Raw genomic sequence first — 16,793 nt, 5'->3', positions numbered from 1 at the left:
CTTCCACAGGTATTGACCCCCTAATAAGCATCTTGCACTCAAACTCTTTCTCAGCCTCTACTTTTGGGGAACCCAACCTTCAACAGTTGGCACCAGGACTGGTCTGAGAGAGCAGGTGAGGAGATGGCCTCTGGGAAATAGATCCCTCACCTCTGGCTGGGGGGAAGATCCCCATCACTGGTGGCTGTTGAGCAGAGATAGCCCAAAAGCTAAACATTTAACCAGCAGGGATTGGTAGGGTGTACCTGTGGAAGGGAATGCACTAGCAGCATACTGCACTGGGTATTTGACGTGGGTGCAGAAAATACTGGCCATAAGGGTGCATGGGATTGGATGACTATTGCCAAGCTACAGGGGTCGGCAAATGATTTCCTTAAAGGGCCAATAGCAAATATTTTAGGCTTTGCCATCTGTAAGATTTCTGTGGCAGCAACTCAGCTCCTCTGTTGAAATGCAAAAGCAACCATAGACAAATATGAAAAACAAATAAAATTCTTTACAAAAGCAGGCCGCGGATCATATTTGACACAAGGGCCGCAGTTTGCCAACTCTTGTTTTACACAAAACAAAAATAATTAACAGCTAAGGGTAAGTAACAGACAAGCTGAAGCCAGAAGTTCTCTTTGGTTGCATCCAAAGAAACTTTTTTTTTTTTTCCTAGCAGGATAGAGAAGAAAGCCAAGGATGTAATAGAGTGAATTTTAAAGACGGTTAAATGACCAATCATGACAGGTCTGCCAAGCTATGGTCATTGCTGTACAGCTGGCGATTTTCTGAGGAAAAAAAAATCCAGATTGATACAATTTGCTGATTTCCCACATCATTTGCATATTCCAAGTCACCATGGTGACCTCACTGAACACAGAGTTGGGGCCAGATGCTCAGAACTGGCTCTCATTGATGGCACAAGCCAGCTTCCTGCGCATCACAGCTTCACTCATGTCCCAACCTTCCTGCCTTTGTCCATCAGTTCCCCCTGCCTTGGAAGCTCTTCCCGGCTGCTTTTCTCATAGCAGGCTCCACCTCACCCTCCAGCTCTCAGCCAAACATCCCTTCCTCCAAAGAGCCCTCCCTGATTGACCACCCCAGCCAGATTTTCTCTCCAGCACCCTGTTGCTTTCCATCACAGCACTTTCCACAGTAAGCCAAACAAATCTTTTTTTTTTTTTAAGTGTGACATACATATATAAGAAAAGGGTAGCAATCACAATGGTACAGCTGGGTGAATTTTCACAGGGTGAACACACCTTCATAACCAGAACCCAGATTAAGTCATGGAGCCGGGCCAGCACACGGAGCCCCCTTCACATCCCCTCTCAGTCACTACTGCTCCTGAGAGTGGCTACTACCTTGAGTTCAACATTGTAGATTACTCTTCTCTGGGTATGAGCTTTATGTAAATGGAATCCTACCATATGTTCTCTTTGGTATCTGGCTCTTTTTTTCAACATTATAACCACGTGGTTGAGCTTCCTCCACATAGTTATGGTTTTGTTTGTTTCCACAATGTGCAGATACTGCCATTTATTTATTCTATAGTTTGATGGCCATTTGAATTGTTTCTGGTTTTGACTGATAGTGCAAGTGCTACTGTGAATATTTCTATGTGTCTTTCAGTGAACACTTGCACACATTCCTGTTGGGTATATACCCAAGAAGTAGAAATGTTAAATCATGGGATATATATGTGCTCAGTTTTAGTCAATTCTGCTAGAGTTTTCACTATGGTTATATAGTGAACACCTAACAGTAATGTTGGAGAGTTCCATTTGCTCCTTGTTCTTGTCAATACTTGGTATTGTCTGCCTTTTCCATTTTAGCCATTCTCCTGGGTGTGTAGCAGTATTGTTTTGGGTTTTTAATTTACCTTTTCATATTTATCTGAGGGTAATGACACTTTGCACATTTCATATGTCTATTGACCGTTTAGATATTACCCTTTGTGGAATGCTTGTTCAGGTTGTCTGTCCATTTTTCCATTGGGCTGTTTGCCTTTTAAATTTACTTTTTGTAGGAATTCTTATTAAATTGTGAATATGAGTCTCATTGGATATATGTAACACAAATATTTCTCCCACTATGTGGCTTTCCTTTCCAACATTTTAATTACTTATAATGAAATGCAATTAATCATTTTTTTTCTTCAAGTTTTGTGCTTTTTTTCAGTTTAAGAAATCTTTGCATACTCAGGGGTGTATATATTTTCTCTTATGTTTTCCTCTAAAAGTTACATTGTTTCGCCTTTCATATTTAGATTATGAACCATCTGGAATTTACTTTTGTGTATGTTATGAGCTAGGAGGCAAGATTATTTTTTTCTATGTGGATATCTAATTACTCTAGCAGCCTTTATTGAAAAAACATCCTTTCTTGACTTAATTGCAGTGAAACTTGTGTAACCATATACATGTGGATCTCTTCAAGACCTTCTGTTCCATCAGTCTATTTGTTCCTTCTTGTGTCAATACCACACTGTCTTAACTACTGTAGTTTTTTTTACTAGGTCTTGAAATCTAGTAACATAAGTCCACCAAACTTTGTCTTGTTCTTTAACATTATCTTAACTATCCTAGATCTTTCGCATTTCCATATACATTTTAAAAATAATTTCTCAATTTCTACCCCTCCGACCCATTGGGGTTTTTTTTTCTTTTTTTTAAAAATTATTATTATACTTTAAGTTCTAGGGTACATGTGCATAATGTGCAGGTTTGTTACATATGTATACTTGTGCCATGTTGGTGTGCTGCACCCATCAACTCGTCAGCACCCATCAACTCGTCATTTACATCAGGTATAACTCCCAATGCAATCCCTCCCCCCTCCCCCGTCCCCATGATAGGCCCCAGTGTGTGATGTTCCCCTTCCCGAGTCCAAGGGATCTCGTTGTTCAGTTCCCACCTATGAGTGAGAACATGTGGTGTTTGGTTTTCTGTTCTTGTGATAGTTTGCTAAGAATGATGGTTTCCAGCTGCATCCATGTCCCTACAAAGGACTCACACCAGTTAGAATGGCAATCATTAAAAAGTCAGGAAACAACAGGTGCTGGAGAGGATGTGGAGAAATAGGAACACTTTTACACTGTTGGTGGGATTGTAAACTAGTTCAACCATTATGGAAAACAGTATGGCGATTCCTCAAGGATCTAGAACTAGATGTACCATATGACCCAGCCATCCCATTACTGGGTATATACCCAAAGGATTATAAATCATGCTGCTATAAAGACACATGCACACGTATGTTTATTGTGGCACTATTCACAATAGCAAAGACTTGGAATCAACCCATTGGGGGTTTTGATTGCAGTTGTGTTGAATCTATGGATCACTCAGAGGATAATTGACATCTTGAAAATATTGGGTTTTCCTATCATTAACATGGAATATCTTTCCATTTTAGTATGTTCTCTGTAATTTCTCTCAGTCATGTCATCTAACTTTCAATGCAGAGGGATTGCACATCTTTTATTAGATTTATTTTCATGTATTTGACATTCTTGGTGCTCTTATAGATGATATTTTTAAAATTTCATTTTCCCAGTGCCTGTTGCTTAATATATAAAAATATAGTTGAATATAATTAATTTTTACAGCTTGATTAAGGTATAATTGAGGTACAAAAAAACTGCACATGACTGAAGTATACAGCTGGGGAATTTCGAGGAACATACACACCGTGAAACATCACACAATCAAGATAATGCAGACGTGCGTCACCCCCAGAGGTTTCCTTGTGCCACTTTGCTATCCACACTCCTATCCCTTATGTTGCTTCATGTATCAATAGTTGTTGCTGAGTGTTCAGATACAACACAGTTCACTTATCCATTCATGTGCTGATGAATATTTTAACTATTTCCACACTGGGGCTGTTAAAAATAAAGCAGCTGTGAACATTCATGCACAAGACTTCCGGTGGATATTTACTTCCATTTCTCTTGTCTTGGGGAAAAAATACCTAGGAATGAGATGATTAGGTCATAAAGGTATGTTTAACAGTTTGAGAAACTGCAATCTGTTTTTCAGAGTTACTATGTTATTTTGCTCTTTCACTAGCAGAGTGAAATTTCCAGTTGCCTCATATCCTTGCTAACATTTGGAGTGGTCAGTCTTAATTTTAGTCCTTCTATTGGCTGCATAGTGATATCTATCTCATGGTGATGTGAAATTGCATTTCCCCAATGACTAATGATGTCGAGCACCTTTTCATACACTTATTTGCCACCAGAATATCTTTGGTGAAGTGTCAGTTCAAACCTCTTGGCCATCTCTAATTGGGTTGTAGATACAAGTCCTTTGTTGGATGTATATTTTGCAAATGTTTTCTCTCAGTTGGTGGCATGCCTTTTCATTTTTCTAACAGTATCCATTGAGGAGCAATGGTTTTAAATTTTGAAAGAGTCCAATTAGCCTATTTTTTCCCCTTTATATTGTGTGCCTTTTATGTCCTTTTAAAGAAATCTTTGGCCAAATCCAAGGTCACTACAGTTTTCTTTCATGGTTTCTTCTAGTGTTTTATAGTTTTAGTCTTTACATATAAGTCTATTATCCATTTTCAGTCAATGCCTATACATAGAATGATATGGTAAGAACCTGGATTCAATTTTTACTTTTGAATATTCACTTGTTCAAGGACCATGTGTTGAAAAGATATCCTTTCCCCCATTGAACTTCCTTAGCACCTTCATTGAAAATCAATTGACCATATATCTGAGGGTCTATATTTGGATTTTTTCTTCTGTTCCATTGAAGTTGTACCTTTTGCCAATACTACACTGCCTCGATTACAGTGTGAGTCATAATAAGTCTTGAAATCAGATAGGCTAAGTCATCCAACTTTATTCTTTTTCAAAATTACTTTGGGTATTCTAGGTCCTTTGATTTCCATATGACTTTTATAATAAATTTGTCAAATTTCTCCAAAAAATCCTTCTTGGATTTTGACTGGAATTGATTACATCTTTAGAACAATTTGGGAAGAATTAGCATCTTAGCAATATTTAGTTTTCCAATTCATGAATATCATGTATTTCTCCATCTACTTAGGTGTTCTTTAATTTGTCTCAGCAGTGTTTTGTAGTTTTTGATGTGCAAGACTTGTGTATCAGTTTTTTCAGATCTATCGCAACGTATTTCATGTTTTTGATGTTATTATTAAGTTTTTAAAAAATTTTTCAATTCCAAATTGTTTCTTGCTGGTATATAAAAGTAGAATTAATTTTGTATGTTAACTTTGTATCCTGTAATCTTTTTAAACTCACTTGTTAGTTCCAGTACTTTTTTTGTATAATCCTGAGGATTTTCTACAAAGATAGAATGTTGGCATGCAAATAAGTAGAGTTGTACTTCTTCCTTTTCAAACTGTATGTTTCTTTTTATTGCCTTTTTGTACTGACTAGAACTTCCAGATATTGTGGAATAGAAATAGAGGGACTGCACATCCTTGCCCCTCTTCTGATCTTAGTGGGGAAATTAGTCTTTCACCACTAAGTATGATGATATTAGCTAGGTTTTTATAGAACATCTTTATCAAGTTGAAGAAGTTTGTTTCTATTCATAGTTTCTGCCATAAATGGTTGTTGAATTATGTCAATTTTTTATTTCTTATTTTTTGTATCTATTGAGATGATTATATGCTTGCACTCTTTTTTGTTCTCTTTTAGTCTTTAAGTATGGTGAATTAATTTATTTTTAGTTGTAAAACCAACCTTACATTCTTGGAATAAACTTTACTTGGTCATAATCTTTTTGTATGTGATAGTTATGATTTATTCAAATTTTATGCTTTTATAATGATGTTTATGAATGTGTTAATCTGTAGTTTTTCTCATCTTCCTCTTCGTTCTTTTCCTTCTTGTAATGTCTTCAGTTTTGCTATTGAGTTAATGCTGACCTCATGTAATTTTTTGGGAAGTGATGCTTTCTACTCAATTTTCTGGAAGAGTTTGTGTAGAACTGATATTATCTTTCTTAAATGCCTCATAGAAAATGCCAGTAAAGCCATCTAGGTCTGGAGTTTTCTTTGTGGGAAGGATTTTAACTACAAATTCAAGTTATTTAATGGGCATAGGGCTATTTAGGATATAAATTTATTCTTCTGTAAGCTTTGGTAGTTTGTGTCTTTCAAGAAATTTTCCACTTGATCTAAGTTGTTGAATTTATTGGTATATGATTGTATATAATATTCCTCTAATAACTTTACCATCAATAGGATCTATAGTGATGTCTCCTCTTTCATTTCTGTATTAATTTATCTCTTCTTTTCTTTAATTGTTTTGATTAATCTGGCTTGAGGTTTATCACTTTTGTTGATCTTAAAAAGGGATTTTGATTGCCTTTATTATTTATTATTTTTCTGTTTTCTGTTTCATTGATTTTTTTAGCTTCATCTTTTTTTCTGTTTTTTTTTTAAATTTACATTTATGTTCTTATTCTAGATTATTAAGAAGCTAGGTCATAGAACCTGTCTTCTTTTTAAAGTATAAATGTAATACTTATTATAAAATTAGTACATTAGTATAAATTTGTTAGTATCAAATTTTACTTAAGCACTGTAAACTCACATATTTTCATATGTTGTGTTTTTATTTTCATTCAATTCAAAATATTTTCTAGTTTTCCTTGTAATTTCTCCTTTGACCCATAGCTTAATTAGAACTTTGTTGCTTAGTATTTTAATATTTTGGAATTTTCCATATTCTTTCCACTATTGATTTCTAATTTAATTCCACTGTGATTTAAGAATCTGATTTACATAATTTAAATTATTTTACATTTATTAATTTTTTGTATTGATTTTGCATCTAGTGACCTTGACAATTTCATGTATTTATTCTAATTATTTGCTTTGGCCCTGAGATTGGGAGCAAGGTTATGAACATCCTTACATTATTCCCAACCACAGGGGAAAGAGAGAAATATTTCATCATTAAATGCAACATTTCATCATACTAGGCGTGGATATCTTGTACATATGCATTATCTGTTTAAAGAAGTTCCTTTCTATTCCTAATGCTGAGAGATTTTTATCATGAATAGGTGTTAATTTTCTCAAAGGCTTTTTTTTCTAAATCTCTTGAGTTTATTTCTGTTAATATGGTAAAATATATTGATATTTGAATGTTAAATGGCTCTTGCATTTTTAAATTAAACCTCACTCAGTTATGCTGTTATCCTTTTATATGTATCACTGTATATAAATTTGCTAATATTTTGTTTCTGATTTTGCATCTGTATTCAAGATAAATATTGTCCTATAATGGTCTTTGCTGGTAATATCTTTGTCAGTTTTGGTTATCAGGTGTATGCTTGTCTCAAAATAAAAAGGCAGGAAATGTTCCCTCTTTGTTTTCTGGAAAAGACAATGTAAGATTGGCATTTTTTAAAGTATTGGAAGAGTTATTTGTCTTTTTTTAAAAAGGAATATAGGACTGCTCAGATTCACTATTTTTTTCTGTTTCTGTTTCAGCAAGTTGTGTTTTTCAAGGGATAATGGCATAACATTCCCCTTTCAGCATGATAGTATGAATGTCAGCTCCCCGTTAAGTTTCCTGAACCAGAGAGCTTGCTCTAGCTTATCAACACACGAATGTGGCCAATGGGCAAATCCAGAAAAGTCATCTCAACATTTTGGGGGAAAATATTACAGGAGTGTGTGACCACATTTCACTTGTTGTTAAGTGTATGCTTAAAGGTTGTTGTTGGTTTCCAGCAGGGTGGGGGTATATTTTAGAGTGCCTGAGGCATTCTTTTGCTAAGCCTATCTTCTGTGCTAAGATAAAATGGAAAATATAGGTTGCTAGGAGTCTCAGGAGTCTCTTAACTTCCAAGGAAAACTGCTGTATGTGTTTACACTATCAGGAGTATCAGGAGAGTTGACCTTCTTTTGGTCGGTAAAGAACCAATCTAGAAATCACTTCCTCCAATCACCTCAAATAAGCCAAGAATTTCCTGGATGCTGTCAAAATAGTGCATGAGTCAGAAAATAATTCTCTAGGATCTGAGGGTGACGCTAGCAAGGTCCATCCAGTTCAGAAACAAGTGCAGGCCAAGCCATGAGTCCCTCAGCTAAACTCACCTCTGCCCAGCAGCCTGCCCGATCCTCTCATTTAGGAAGCAGGGACCGTCCTAAGTTCCCAGGGTCACTGAGTGAGCCATCTTTGACTGGAACAGGGCAAATGTCAGGGTAGTAATTTTACCCACTCATTGGTCCTGGGTCACTACTGAGGTATTAGGGCCTATAGGCGACTTCTCACCTGGTGGCCACAATACTCTCTTTCCCTGCTGTGGTTTCTCCTTGTTTTCCTTTCTCTCTCCATGTTTTCTTTCCCTCCCCATCATCCCTTCCTTCTCTCCCTTCCTCTCTCCTTTCCTCCTTCTCCCCATTCTCTCCACGTTCCCCTTCCTCATGTCCAGTCTTCTTTCCTCAATGTTTCCTCCGATGTTTCTAGAAATCACTTCCTGCAATCACTCCAAATATTCAGGCTAAGGATTTACTGGAAGCTGTTAAAATAGTGCATGAGTCAGAAAACTGAGTTCCCCAACATTGGAGGAAGTGATTAAGAAACATTTCTGCCACCCTCCATCCCTACTGCATTTCCTGTTAGAGAGTAGAACCCTGGAGGTGGTTACCACCTGGAGGTGGTTGCCAGGACACCAGACTGAAGCGGGGACAGAAATGCACTCTGGGAGATTTGTGAGCAGGAGTAAGAATTAAACCGATATGCACATCAATAGATGTCAAGTCACAAACCTTTTGGGTTCAACCAGCTTTTCCTGTCTGGAAGGAAGGACCAATAGTTCTTTGGCCCTTTAAGGGGACTTATGCTTGGGACAGAGAAGGGCTACATAGCTGTACTTCTTGTGGTATGCACCAAGAAATCAAGAAAGAAGAAAGAAATTGCAAATTAAATTTAAATATAGAGAAAGAAAGAAAGAAAGAAAGAAGAAAGAAGAAAGAAAGAAAAGAAAGAAAAGGAAGGAAGGAAGGAAGGAAGGAAGGAAGGAAGGAAGGAAGGAAGGAAGGAAGGAAGGAAGGAAGGAAGGAAGGAAGGAAGAAAAGAAAGAAAGAGGCAAATGTACTTTCCAGAACCAGAGGCTCCACTTCAAAATGGAAGCTTCCAGGCATGTGATAAGAAAGTGACAGTTTGAACCTTCAGAGCCCCTGGTATTCATACCTCCATGTCAGTGGTGCCCTGGAACAAAGAAGACACCAGGAATCTTTGTAAAATCAAATTCACTGAGAGTAAATTTCCCTGGGGGCCTTTGCCAATGGGCAAACGACACAAGCCTGCAATTATGTAAATAGCCACTAGGGGAGGCAGTGATTCGTGAAGATTTGGGGCAATAGAACCAGTGTGTGTAACTAAGATCAAATGGTATGTGTGTGCATGTGTATGTGTCTGTTTTTTCTTAGAAAGGTCCAACTCTTTATCAGAACAATGGCAAATATTATTCAACTACTCTAAAACTATAAAATCTTGATATCAAATTTAGAATAAAATAGGGAAATTACAAATCCAATTTGGATATCCTCTTGTATTAAACTTCAACTGGTTTCTAATGTTGCATATGTAGAGTTGGTCCTTGGTGTGACATTAGGAAGAAACAGTGGCTTTCTGGGCCTCCTGGGTCCCCCGCTCAACTTCTTATTTCTCTCTGTGAGGGTTTCAAGTTATTTATCTTAAAAGCCTTTAACTATTCATTTGCTCTTTTCAGCTAGAAGGAGGTAATTACCCTTTTCAAACTATTTCAACTTGAGAATTTTCTGTGCTAACTACCTCTCTTGTCTCCTTTCTGCCCACCGCCCTGCCCCCCGCCTCCACCCCACACTATTCAAATATAAGAATTTTTTTTCTACCTGAAGGGCAAAGCTCCATTCTTGTATGCCATACTCCAAGCCTTTTTTTTTTGAGACAGGGTCTCACTCTGTCACTCAGGCTGGAGTACAGTGGCGTGATCATAGCTGGTGTAATCATAGCTCACTATAGCCTCCTACTCCTGAGCTTAAGTGATCCTCTTGCCACAGGTATGAACCACCATGCCTGGCTAAATTTTTTGTGTTTTAGTTTATTACAGAGATATGGTCTCACCATGTTGACCAGGCTGGTCTTGAACTTCTGGGCTCAAGAGATTCCCCCACCTTGGCCTCCCAAAGTGTTGAGCTTACAGGCATGAGCCACCATGCCTGGTTCCTTAAAAGATTTCTTAAAATATCCTTAAAACATATCCAATTTCCTCATACCAGTTTTGCATGACTGTTCTCCTTTTTAAGCAGAAGAATGATCCCAGACAACTAAATTCTTACTTCCCTTCTTACTACTGCTTTTAAATTTCAGACTGTCAGTGTTATTCACTGCAAACAATGCAAAAACAAACTACCTGTTAAAACTCTACTAGTACAGCCCTTCCCCTCGGGCCTAAACGTTGGCAATTTTTTTCTCTCTGGATATTTAAAATTTCATTTTAAAAACACTTGAATAAATGAGTTTTTAACCAGTGTTGCAACAATGGATCTTCTTCCATGATCGCAGATTCTTGGGAACAGAATTGCTCAGAAGCCAATGGGCAGTGCAAAGTGGCTTGTCTTCTGAGCCAGCTCATTTATTTTCTTGGGACAGTGAATGCTCTAATCACAACATATTTGGCTTCCTTTGTAGTACTGGAATTCCTTAAGTGTCCTTGGACACTTTTCAATTCCCAAATATTAGTCATGCCGTTTGACACTCAAACAAATCCCAAAGTCGACACTCTTAAACACATCCTTTCCTATTTGCATGGAAATTAGATTTTAAAAACATCAAAATGAAAACAGGCTTCATAGCCTGTGTCCGCAAAATGCCTCTTCATCGGTAAGTGGACTGTAAACTCTGCTTCCAAATAGTGGCTTTCAATTCCATTAGTTTATGATGCTTGAGAGGCTAAGCAGGAATTGCAAGCTGGCACACCTCAGGGTCAATGGGGGAGCTGTCCCTCTGTGCCAGCTTCATTGGTTTTGGCTTTTCTTGGGTCTGAATGGAAGCACCTTTGATCCTTTACTTTGGTCCTTTTATTCTACATTAAAAAAATTAAATCAACTTTCCATGTCAAATCTGTAAGATATCACAATCATTTTTTTAAAATCATAAGGTGAAAAAAAGCCCCTAAGCATCTTTGACAATGCACAGAAAAACTCAAAGCCTCCATTGTAGGCATTAGGAATGATCGTATCTTAATTATATCCTGACATTTTAAATTAACTTACTAATGTTGTATTAAGCACCTACTATGTGCCAGATGTTGGGGACAGAGAGGTAAATATGATGGTGCTCATCGTGGCTGGGAAAGAGAGACCTGTGAAGAGATCTGAACAGAAAGCAATACATATTATTGGAAAGGCGAGGGGTGAGTGAGGTCTGTAGGAGCAGAATGGCTGATTTTTCAGGAGAGTGAAGGAGGGCTTCCCAGAAGAGATGCCACTTGAGCTGTGCCTTAGAGAAGGAGAAGTACCCACCTAGCAGGAAGTTGTGTGTAGGACATGTGAAAGGGTAAGATTCACGAAGGACTTTAAATGCCAGGCCAAGAAGTCTGGCCTCATCCTCACGTGCATTTGGAAACCTTTATTGATTCATTGCTTGGTTGGTCCCTGGGTGCCAGAGAAACAGTGATGAACTGGGATCTTCGGTTGGTTCCTCAGAGCCTCTGGGAACCCTCCTCTGACCTGGGAGGCTGACCACATCAGCAGGCCGCCTGCCCTCTGGCTGCTGGTTAGAGGTGGCAAATTAGTTGCACCAGTAAGAGACCAGAGGGCGAAGGGAGAGAGTGATGGGCTATTTATCACCCCAGGCCCCTCCCCTGTGGGCCCGCGGAGACTGAATCCCCTGACCACTGCTGCTGGCAGGCTGCCCTCTCCAAACAACTCTCTGTGGGTCAAGGAAACCGCTGCCTCTCAGGACCCTCCAGGCTAGGTTGGCAATGGATCCCCACCGTTACTCATCCTGGGTGTCGCACCATCTTTGCTGCTCTCTTTAAACTCTGCCCACATCCTTGTAAGTAGTCCCTTTATCAAACTTTGCTCAGTTCCTCAGCTTGGTATGTGTGCCATTGTCTCTCCCCAGGACCATTACTCACAAAAATAATAATCGAGATCCCAGCTCTCATGAAGTGCAGCTTGCACTCGCATAAGCAAGAGAATGACCGGAGCAGATATGTATGTTCTGGAAGAATCACTGGATGACAGTGAAGTGGAAGACTGTGATGTGATGAGGATGTGCTTTCATCCTCAAGACAGATGTGTGTGGCCTACATCAGGGATGGACCTCGGAGGACGAGGAGGGCTGGATGACAGAACCACTCGGCAAGCCAGGTAGGTTTGGCCAGACACAGTGAGTGAAGGAAGAGCTTCATGAGGTGCTCAAGCCCTGACCTGGTTGACTGGATACAGGCTGCATTCCTGAGCTGTGGAGCCCAGAAGAAAGAGCTGACTGGCCATCAGAGGAAACGATGACTTTGATGTTGAACACATGAAGTGGTATTGCCCAGGGGGCATCCAGGTGGATGTGTCCAGGCAGCTGTTGGCTGTGTGGGTTGGAGTGTGTGGGAGAGGCCAGAGAGGGAAATATATCTGGGTGTCATTGGGGCCTGGGTAGGTGTGAGGTCGAGGAGGTGGGTGAGATGACCAACAGGGACTGTGTTGAGTGAGCACCGAAGAGTGCTTTCAAGTGAGAGAGAAAGGAGGATGGTGAGAGAGAGGGCGACCTCACTTGCTGGGTCATACAGAGCACTCACCAATGACTCAAGGGCCTCAGGCTCCCCACACCCAGGGTGTCCCCTTTTTCCAGCCACAGGGTGGCAGTCAGGGCCTTAGGCCACCCATGTGTCCAGGGGATATCACTGAATCTGTCTTTGATGATAAGGTTTGCCAGGTATCCCAGGCACTTCATTCTGCTGGCTGTGAAGATGGATAAGAAACAGGGTGAACATTTAATGTGAGTCTGAATTAACCCCAGTACTCTGAAAATGGGATTTTTTTTTTTTTTAAATAGCATGCCTGGTATGTTTGCTGGTGTGGCTGAGACCACCTAGCTGCAGCATGATGGTACTAGGGTGGAAACAGAGGTCAGTTCCCAAAGCTCTGACCCCCATACTAGGGGAGCAGAGAACAGGGCAGGGCTGGCAGGGGCTGGCCAGGTGGAAGAAGGGCCACGGGCATCCAGGGAGAGGTGACTGCTTGAGCAAACAGCAGAGAGGGACACGCGGACAGCTTGCTTGCTGGGGTGTGGCAGCAGATGTGCCTGCAAGAAGGTGGACCCCAGGGTGTAGAGCCTCACGTGTCACCTCTGGTGAGTCTTCGGGCCACAGTCACTGAAGGCTGCATGGGGGAGTGTCACCACCTTCTTTGTGCTTTAGAAAGACTCTCTTATATGGAGAACCTCCGCGGCACAAGGCACCAGAGGTTGAACTCGGAGTCCAGTTCAGGTGCCCCTGCAGGAGGAGTTTGGGATCCATGAGCCATACCCCACCCTAGCCATGGGGAGTGGGAGGGAGGGGCTGAGATTTGCCTCCTTCCGCTCCCGGGAGCAGGACCTTGGACTGGGGAATGCAGGGGCCAAGAGCAGAGGAGAGCTCCACGCCAGGCAATTTCCTGATGCCTGCCTGCCATGTTGCTCAGAAGGTGGCTGCAGTTCCTGGGAGGCCCTGTGGGTTGGGGAGTGAGTGGCCCAGGTGAGACCCCCAGGAGAGAGAGCAGAGCCTGCATAAGTGAGCTGTTCATGAGGTAGGCCTGCTGCCAGCCAGTTCAGCAGGGCCTGGAAAAGGTGATCCCTGTGGCTGGAGCTCAGGGGTGCTGGGACTCTTGAGGAACTGAGCTCATAGGAGGGCACGAAGCCCTGTGCAGTGGCATAGTTAGCAAGAGGGGAAGGTGCTATGGGCTGAATTGCATCCCCTGCAAATTCCATGTTGAAGCCCTAACCCCCCATACCTCAGAATAGGACTGGATTTGGAGAGAGGGTCTTCAAATAGGTGATTATGTTAAAAGGAGGCCATTAGAGTGGGTCCTAATCCAATCTGACTGGTGTCCCTTCTGAAACAGAAGGAGATACCAGGGGTGCCCACACTGGGGAATGGCCATGTAGAGAAACAGCCCAGGACAGAAGCCTCAGAGGAAACCAGCCCTGCCAGCACTTTGACCTTAGACATCCAGCCTCCAGAACGCTGACAAAATGAATGTCTATTGATGTCTATTGCTTAAGCCCACCCCTGATTGACGGTGTTTTGTTACGGCAGCCCCAGCAAACTAACACAGAAGGCAAGATGATCATGGGAATTAGGAAGTCACGGCATCTCTCACTCACCACACTTGCTGCAGCCGTTCAACTCCTGCTTCCTGAATCTCCTTTTCACCCCAAAATAGCAGAAGCGGCTTGAAGGATGAGAACATTTCCTATGCTTTAGTGCCCTGACATTTGCAAATAAATAAGTTGTTCATTCAAGAAAAGCAATCAGTAGACATATACTAATTGATAAAGAAGAACAGACAATGGACGGTTACTGTGTGCATCCAGGGACCCTGTGATTTCTATATAATCTCATTCAATCCTCACAACAGCCCTTTCCATTGTACCTTATTCATCCCTGAGCTGAATAATGCAGAGAGGTTTGGTGACTTGCCCCTAGACACAGCCATAAGCAGCAGACCTGTTATCCAAAACCAGGCCAGCCAGAGTTACATCACTGCTACTTCCACAATCATCTGTGCTGAGCGCCTGGGGTCTTAAAAAGAAGACAGAGACCCTGTATCCCCTCACTAAGTCTTATAGTCTCACTTACGAGATGAGGTGTCCACAAATGCAACAGTAATGAGCAATGCAGGGTAATACACCTACTTGCCGTGTGAATGGTGCTATTGGGAATGGGGTGTGCTCTCAAAAACACCCAGAAAAGTTGCCTGGTGGCACTGGGATGTATAGAGATGCACAGTGAGGACTTTGGCCCTGGAGACTTTGCTTTCAGACCTTACCCCAAGATGTAGTTTTCTTGGTTCTCAATGCCAAGCCCAGTTTTGCCTTAGCAACAGATTACCTATCGCTGTCACCCTGCAACCTCAGCTAACATTCCCGGTTCTTTGACCTTGGCCTGTAATCTCCGCGTCTGTCCTGGCTGCAACCTGCCTTTCACACCCTTTGTGGCTTTGGGGCCTCCCACTATGCCCGAGCTCACTCACCAGCGCCTGGATCTGATTCCAGGTGGGAGGAAGGGGCGGAAATCATTCTGAGCAGGTAATGAACAAGAATAAGGGGAAAGGAGCACCTGTGGGGAACAGAAAGCCAGAGGCATTGAAAAGGGTTTCAGACACTGAAAACAATCTCAATAATGGCTTCAGCGTTGTGATCTACACAATTCCTTTATCCTTTCCTAAAATCTATGCACATGCTCAGTCTGAGTCATGATCAGTCTCTAAGAACATCAACACACATGTCATCAGTCAAAATGCATATGAAACAGGGTGAAGAAGAATTTTATGTCACAATTTACAACTCTGAGCTGAGAAAACTCAGATGAGTGACAGCAAAGAAATACAAGTGACACACATGGAAATGAGGGTGAGCATGAGAAACTGGCAGGGGAGGGTAGTGTCCCGGATGGAGCAGAACATGAAACAGAAGGAATGCCAGTACTCACAGGGCAGAAGTTTCTAGTAATTCCTGTACTGTGCTAAAGGTGGCATGGAGGAGGTGGCACCTGCTGTGGGGTTAATTGAGTGGTGAAATCAGGGAAAACATAAAATGAACAATTCACACTTGGAGGAAGCTGGAGAACAGGAGAGACTCTGAGAAATGCCACAATATGCCTGATGGAGCTGGTTTCTGTCAGACTTGTGGTTTCCAATCTTGGTTCTGCACCCTCAACTTTTCCCAGGGGGAGTTCCTGGGGGCCAGACCCAAATGTGGGCTCCTTGCCACAAATATCTTTTCTGGAGACATTCTTGCAGCAGGGTTGGCTGGCTGAGTTTTAGGAAAGTGGAGGCCATTGGAGAGCCTGCACATGCCCTGCATCTTCCATCTGTCAGTGGCCTCTGCCAGCCCCAGCCTTTGCTCAGCTGCAGTCCTGGAGCTCTTGAACTTGGAGACTCAGCTTCCAATCCTTTCCTGGGTTCATCCTGTCCCACAGGGTTGTGTATGTTATGGGGGAAGGGGAAGTTGTTTTAAGGCCGGGGTCCAAGAGCAGCACCCCAATATCAGGTGAAAGGCTCTGTTTCTCACACCCACCCCCTTCTCTGTGGATTCATCTGTAAAAACAAAGGTGGCGAGTTGATGTAACTTCACTTGGCAACTCTCATTGAGAAGGACATAGAGATTCCCAGGGGGTATATTCTGCAATGGGTTTGTCATGTCAGCCAGAGACATAGGCTGCAGAGTGGTGGCAGGCAGGCCACAGACATGGCATCCCAATTAGGTCACATCCACTGCTTGCTAGACTTCAAGTGTCGTTGCAACCTGCATTCTCCTGCCACACCCAGAACATCAGGCGCCCTCTCTCTGGATGCCTGCCACAGCCAACCCCAGGAACAGTGTTCCCACTGTCCCTAGCTGACCATCCGTGGGACCCTCCCTATTGCCGGCTTAGTCTGTGCAGTCTCCACTTCTGTCTGATCCCAGCTTCTTGCTTAAGTAAATGAGCAAATGCCTGTAGCACAGTTGGGAGTGTCTGCACATAGTAGGCACCTCATGAGTTTCTATCCATTTTATTACAACCGTCTGTCTTCCTTAATCAATGACACTCGAGCGCCTGCTATGTGTCAGGTGCTTTCTGTGG

At 41.8% G+C, this 16,793-nt stretch overlaps 1 long non-coding RNA gene across 1 annotated transcript; it reads left to right on the top strand.

Moving 5' to 3' along the window:
- The first annotated feature begins 828 nt into the window (after window positions 1-828).
- Window positions 829-14,462, top strand: LOC105477700 (uncharacterized). The gene is made up of 3 exons (XR_984893.2): window positions 829-1,140; window positions 12,098-12,345; window positions 14,265-14,462. It is a non-coding gene; the product is annotated as an uncharacterized lncRNA (long non-coding RNA).
- The last annotated feature ends 2,331 nt before the right edge of the window (window positions 14,463-16,793 follow it).

Source organism: Macaca nemestrina, chromosome 2 (assembly GCF_043159975.1).
Source record: "Macaca nemestrina isolate mMacNem1 chromosome 2, mMacNem.hap1, whole genome shotgun sequence".
Lineage (NCBI taxonomy): Eukaryota > Metazoa > Chordata > Mammalia > Primates > Cercopithecidae > Macaca > Macaca nemestrina.
This window is presented reverse-complemented; position numbering and strand designations above follow the sequence as displayed.